The following is a 6,317-nucleotide window of genomic DNA, read 5'->3' as shown; positions in this document are numbered from 1 at the left end:
GAGAGAGAGAGAGAGAGAGAGAGAGAGAGAGAGAGAGGTTTGTTGTTTGTTTATCATCACATCTCCCAGAGCCTCCTGGATCCAATCACCAGAAATGTCCCTACCCATCTGCTTGCATTTCCTTCCTCAAATCTCAGCCTGAACTGGAGATTGATGGTTTGTTCCCTCAAAGTCAGGAAAAGGGCAAATGAGGCCCTGGGCCTCTAGGGGGATAGATAGGGAGTGGGAAGAACACAGCTGTCAGGAAGCACAGTTGTTCACCGAGCTGCACTGTGTCTTTGGGGACTTTTCAGTGTGACTTCAGAAATGCATGGAAGCAATTCTCTCTGGCTGATCATGGAAGGGGTGGGGTGGAGAGGGGGTGCAAAGAAAGCCAGAAATACATCGCTCATTTCTTGACCATGCTCTGTATCTCCCATCGGGATTATCTTGATTTCCTAGATCAACTGGGATTTAGGTCTAGGGTCCATGATTCTGGTAAGTGATTCTTATAATTTTGAACCTCATCCTGGGTTCAGGAAGAGATACTCTGGTTCTAGGGATACATGACTAAGCTTTGGGGCCCCTGGTGTGAACTGTCATTTGTTTTACCATTCATTCATTCATTCATTTTTGAGCTTCCTTCAAAGCGCAGGTCAGGTACATCTTCCTTTATGAGACTTTTCCTGGTCCTTCTAGTGTCACCTCAAAATTGCCTTGTGTCTACTTTGAATAGTTTTTGAGTTTAATAATAATAATAATAATTAATAACAATAATAGCTAGCATTTACATAGCATGTTAAAAGTTTTGCAAAACACTTTATGGTTATTGGGGCAGCCAGGTGGCTTAGTAGATAGAGTTCTGGGCCTGGAGACAGGAAGACTCTTCTTCCTGAATTCAAATCCAGCCTCAGATACTTACTAGCAGTATGACCATGGACAGGTCACTTAACCCTGTTTGCCACAGTTCCTCATCTGTAGAAAAGAAAAAAAAATGAACTGGAGAAGGAAATGGCAAACCACTCCAGTATCTTTCCCAAGAAAACCCCAAGATGGGTCATAATGAGCCAGACATGATTGAAACAACTCAACAACAATGAATTATCATTATTGATCTCATTTGATCCTTACAAAAGTTTCGTGAGGCAGGTGCTATTATTATCCTGTTTGACAGATAAGGAAACTCAGGCTGAGTCAGGTTATGTTACTTGCCTGTGCTCCCATAGTAAATGTCTGAGGAAGGATTGAAATTCAGGTCTTCCTGATGGCAAGTCCAACACTGCCAACTGTGCTACCTAAGCTCATACTTATACTGAATGTACAAGTGAATACAATATAGTTACAAGGCATTTTGTGGGGTGGGTAGCATCAGTTATTACTGGAGGAAAACCATCTAAATTGGGTTGGAGGGGCTAACTTTTAATATTAATTGTAACATGTTGGAGAGGTTGTGTAAAGGCAGGCACACTAATACACTATTTATTAATAGAGTTGAGAAAGCAATTGGGAATTATGCTGGGAGACAAAAATACTCTTGCAATTTTCCCCCTTTACCTTTTGATCCAGAGATCCCATGGCTTAAGCATATACCCTAAGGATGTCAAAGATAAAAAAAGGTAGACCCATATCTGCCAAAATATTTATAGCAACACTTTTAATCTTAGCATAATGGGGAGCTGGCCTCCTCTCACCTTGAGTCAGCATGAAGTAGAGAGTATATGGTTGGTTAGTTGTTGTTCATTCTCATAGAGGACGAAAATTACATCACTATGCCAGGGTCAAGTTTCAGTGTGTCTGACTGTGGGAGATCAGACCAATACAAACTCAAATGCTCTACCACAGTTGGGCACAAAGAGTCTGTGTGAACATTTGGGTGGAAAGTATGTGATAAGTATAATGGAGGACTGGGCAATAAGTCTAATTCTTATGAGCCTGGGTAAAGTACTCAGCTGACACAGCTCCATCATAGACTTTAGCATGCATAGACATGTTGTAACTGGTTCCAGTCTGCTAATCACATGTTGAATAGGAATGTCTTTGATTGGCTAGGTAATTGTAAACAGGATTATATTGAGAAGGTACTGGATAACAAAAGGATCAGACTTTCTCCTGGTTTAATTTTTTTCTGAGCTTGTGGAATTCTAGTGAGAGAAGAGATGGTGGTGTAAGAATGATGCCAACTGTTTAAATGTAACTAGAGTGCTCTCCTCTTCTTCCTGCCTTCCAGGGGTGATTTCCTCTGGACCCCTAATGAGCAATTGGATCATTTGGGACAATCAGCATAAACGATATCCTCAAATCAACACTTTAAGATAAATTCAACTGGGTTGGGTAGTGGAATGGGAATTAGAGTGGGATGGTGATGAGGAATCAAGTCACAAGATCCCATGGTGGGGAAAATTCCTAGACTCTTTTATATCTCCAGGATTTAGCATAATTTGTGACACATAATACTATGACACATAGTAGGTGCTTATTGACTGAATGATGACTCCATTTAATTGAATGGAGTCAATCATTCTTGTTCAATTGTTTTTCAGTTGTGTCCAACCCTTTGAGATTCCATTTGGAGTTTTCTTGTCAGAAATACTGGAGTAGTTTGCCATTTTCTTCTCCAGCTCATTTAAAAGGTGAAGAAAATGAGGCAAACAGGGTTAAGTGACTTGCCCAGGGTCACATAGCTAGTAGGTGTCTGAGGCCAGATTTGAGCTCAGAAGATGAGTGATTTCCTGACTTCAGACACCCTGTGCACTATGGCGCCACCTAGCTGCCCAAGACTGGCTGCACCCTGGTCATATAGGGCAGACCTGGGCCAGGGAAAAGCTCACCTGGGGTTGGGGTACTGGTCACTGAGGAAGAAGAGGGCCTTCTATTTTAACTAATTGCACTTGTAAACTAGATTCTAAGTTTAGTTGTTTCTATCTGCTGAAGTGCTCGGAGAGAGCAAGTCCTCCAAGCTCTAGCAGTTTGTGTAGAGGCAATCATTGAGAAATCCAGAATAAGGAGCCTGGAGTCCCCATTACACAAACAAGAAAGTTCTAAAGGGTTTTCTCCTACAACAGTCTACATATGAGGGAGAGAGACCTCAGCTCCATCCTGAACCACTAAAATAGTAAAGAAAGAGGAGGTTTTTCCAGATTAGATCTCCTTCAGGCAGAAAAGTTCCCAATTCATTAATATAGTGAGGTAAAGTCCAGAGCTATCAGTGATTTCCCTAAAGTGAAGATCTGATCACTTCACCTGAGCTCTCCCCACCCCCACCCCCCAACTCAAACTCCTCTATTTACTAAAGTTCCTCTATTACTTAAAATATTATTTTTTTCCAGTGATGCTGGATGTTCCACATTCCATGCACAAGGCACTTTATCTTTTGGTTCTAGGAATTTTTTTTCTGGCTGCCCCCCATGCCTCTGGAATGTTCTCTCTCCTCATCTCCATCTCCTGGGTTCCCTGGCCCAATCCCCCTGTATGCTAATGCCTTCATTCCCATTTACTTGTTTATACAAAGTTGTTTGCATGTTGTCTAAACCATTAGACTGTGAGCTCTTTGAGAACAGGGTCTGTCTTCTCACTTTCTTTGAACAGTAGGGGTTTAATAAATGCTTATTGATTTGATGAGAAAAATGAAAAGTGGCTTGCCAACTTTGGGGCAAAGTTTTCATTAAAACTGGGATGGGAATTACTGGATTGAGAATGGGAAGGGGACCTCACAATTTTAATTCGGGGGCTCTTCACCTTCTTCTTGTCCTGGACTCTTTGGGCAGTCATTTGATAAAGCCTATGGAACCTTTCTAGGATAATATTTTTAAATTCACAAAATAAAATAATACAGTTACAAAGGAAACCAATTATACAGAAATATAGTTAATTAAAAAAAATAATTCTTGATTCAAGGTGAAAATCTAGTCCAAACCCTTAATTTTACACTGCAGGAAACTGAGTCCTAGAGAAGTTGCTGACTGGTCCTAGATCACCCCAGTTAGAAAGAGCAGAGCCTGGGTTTTGAACCTAAATTATCAGAGTCTGTGCTCTTTTCTTTAAGACATAGCTCTTTATTCCCTACAGATCAAGGGGCATTACGGGAATTCTGGATGTTTTTGCAGGAAATAGGAATACATTTTCAGATTTCTTGGGCAACAAAATAAAGTGCCTTTCCTAAACAGACAAGAAAACAGTATCTGCCATTCTTATAGTGTAAATAACCACAAAACAATCAAAAGTGAATGATGCAATGTTGCAAAGAACAAGCATGGCCCCAAGGAAAACACATGAGAAGACATAAGCCCACTCCTTGGTAGAGGTGAGAAGTCCACCCAGCCTGAGGGTGGGAGTTGCTTTTATTTTCACTCCCCCCCTCCCATATACAATGTGTCCCCAATAAGCAGTGAAAGCTTTGAGACAACTTGTATTGATTGTTTTTTTCCCTGATGTTTAAAAATTTCTCTCTCTCTCTCTCTCTCTCTCTGTCTCTCTCTCTCTCTCTCTCTGTCTCTCTCTCTGTCTCTCTCTCTCTCTCTCTCTCTCTCTCTCTCTCTCTCTCTCTCTCTCTCTCTTCCTCCCCCCCCCCCCCATTTGTTATGTGGGAGAGAGAGGGTAGATAAGAGGAGAAATTCTGTAAAAACAAAATATATCAATAACATTTATTTTTAGATTACTTTTAAAAAATGTTTATTTCAAAAAAGAAAACCATATAATGTACCCTTCCAAATGAAACTGATAAATAAATTGTAGAGGAAAATCAAAGCATTCTTTTTCCTTTAGGTGTTTAGCTGAAAGAAAGAAAGTTCTGTGATTTCTCACAAAGCCCTAAGTGTGCCATCTTCTAGCCAGACCTTTTGCCTTACAGATCAGGAAGCTGGGACTCTCAGAGAAGCGACTTAGCTGAAGTTCTGCAGGGAACAAGAAGGCAGAAATGGGATTGGAATCCAGCATCTCCACCTCCAAACCAAATGCTCTTTTCATCTCCTTTTGCTCGTTAATTAGGTGGATTCTAATATTCCTTCCAAGTTTAAACTCAAATGATTCTAGAAAATGTTTGAAGTTTTCTTGCCAGTTCCTTTAGTAATTTCTGCAGGAGGGGGAAGGAAGGTTTTGCTCCAAACCAATCTCTAAGGATTCTGTTTCTTTTTTCAGAATCCTGGGTCTTTTTCTATGGGGTTCTCATGGTTTGTCTGACATCCATGTGATAATAAGAGTCCTAGAGAACTCCTTTGACAAACATTGGGTCATTTTCTTTTAGTATTACAAGTCCTATTAGCTAGCAAATCAATCAGTCATGGAATCAATAAACTGATTTTTTTGAGCATGTATTTGCGGATATAGTACCAGATGTTGATTATACAAACACAAAAAAGAAATAATTCATGCCCCAGGGAATTTATGCAAGTTTATTGAAGCCCTTGGTGGGGAGATAATTAGGGGGGTTATCAGAGCTGTCCTTTGTATGGGCTAGGCTGCTCCTCCCAGCCACTCTCTCTTATCTCTCCTCAAAGGTAAGACTTTCCACAAGCTCCATAGAAGAGAGGTTTTCCTTTCAAATTGGTCTCTGGGAAAACAAAGGGAAGGAAGGTGGCACACGCCCAATCTCCAGAGGCAGCCCAGCTGGTCCCGAATCCACTTCCAGATTGCTGACTCATTCATTCACAGCTTACCCAGAAGCCTCAGAATGGATGTTCCTTTTCTCTTGGGGATTAAAAAAAAAGATTAAATAATTATCTTTCTCACAGCTCTGAGTTCCCATCCAGAGAATGGATAGGAGCTAACAATGTCTGGAGGTTGTCTCTCCTCTCCTGGGTGCTTCTGAATGGCATCTCTGCTGTGGTTCAGTAAGGATAGACACGGGTAGGTAATGAAATGGCTAAGCACAGTTTTAGACTAAAAAGACAAAGTTAACTGAAAATTAAAATTAGAGCCAGAGGTGAGGTTCTGGAAAGGTGGACATCCCCTCTGAAGAGAGTGTGAGGGAAAGGGAAGATGGGAAAAATGGAGGCCTCACCCTTTGTGGGTCTGCTTTTAGGGGAGAGGGGACTCAGTGACACAGCATCTTTTCCAATAGGCCTTGTCCATGGTACATAGTCTATGGGGTACAACCCTCCCTTCCCCCACAATCCTGCAGTCCTGAACTTCTCCCTTTTCTGCATATTACTCTCTCTTTGTCTGTTTGTCTCTCTCTCTGTTCAGTTGCCCACAATCCCTTAGTCAGGAAGATAGACTTTTGAGTCTCATCAATTGCCTTCTGCTGATCCCCAGGTTAAGGCAAATTTGGGGATGAAGAGAGGGGAGGGAACAGGGTGAAATATTGGGAAGCCACTGGGAGCCACACAACCAGCAGGCACCCC

At 41.5% G+C, this 6,317-nt stretch overlaps 1 long non-coding RNA gene across 1 annotated transcript; it reads left to right on the top strand.

Annotated features, from left to right (window-relative positions):
- The first annotated feature begins 220 nt into the window (after nucleotides 1-220).
- Nucleotides 221-5,287, top strand: LOC138157731 (uncharacterized). The gene is made up of 2 exons (XR_011167443.1): nucleotides 221-477; nucleotides 4,826-5,287. It is a non-coding gene; the product is annotated as an uncharacterized lncRNA (long non-coding RNA).
- Nucleotides 5,288-6,317: the final 1,030 nt, after the last annotated feature.

The sequence above is a fragment of the Petaurus breviceps genome, unplaced genomic scaffold (genome assembly GCF_028583685.1).
Source record: "Petaurus breviceps papuanus isolate PSGF00001 unplaced genomic scaffold, PetGlider_PUasm1.0 173, whole genome shotgun sequence".
Taxonomy (NCBI): Eukaryota; Metazoa; Chordata; class Mammalia; order Diprotodontia; family Petauridae; genus Petaurus; species Petaurus breviceps.
The sequence above is the reverse complement of the archived record's forward strand: the minus strand, read 5'-3'. Positions and strand labels throughout refer to the sequence as shown.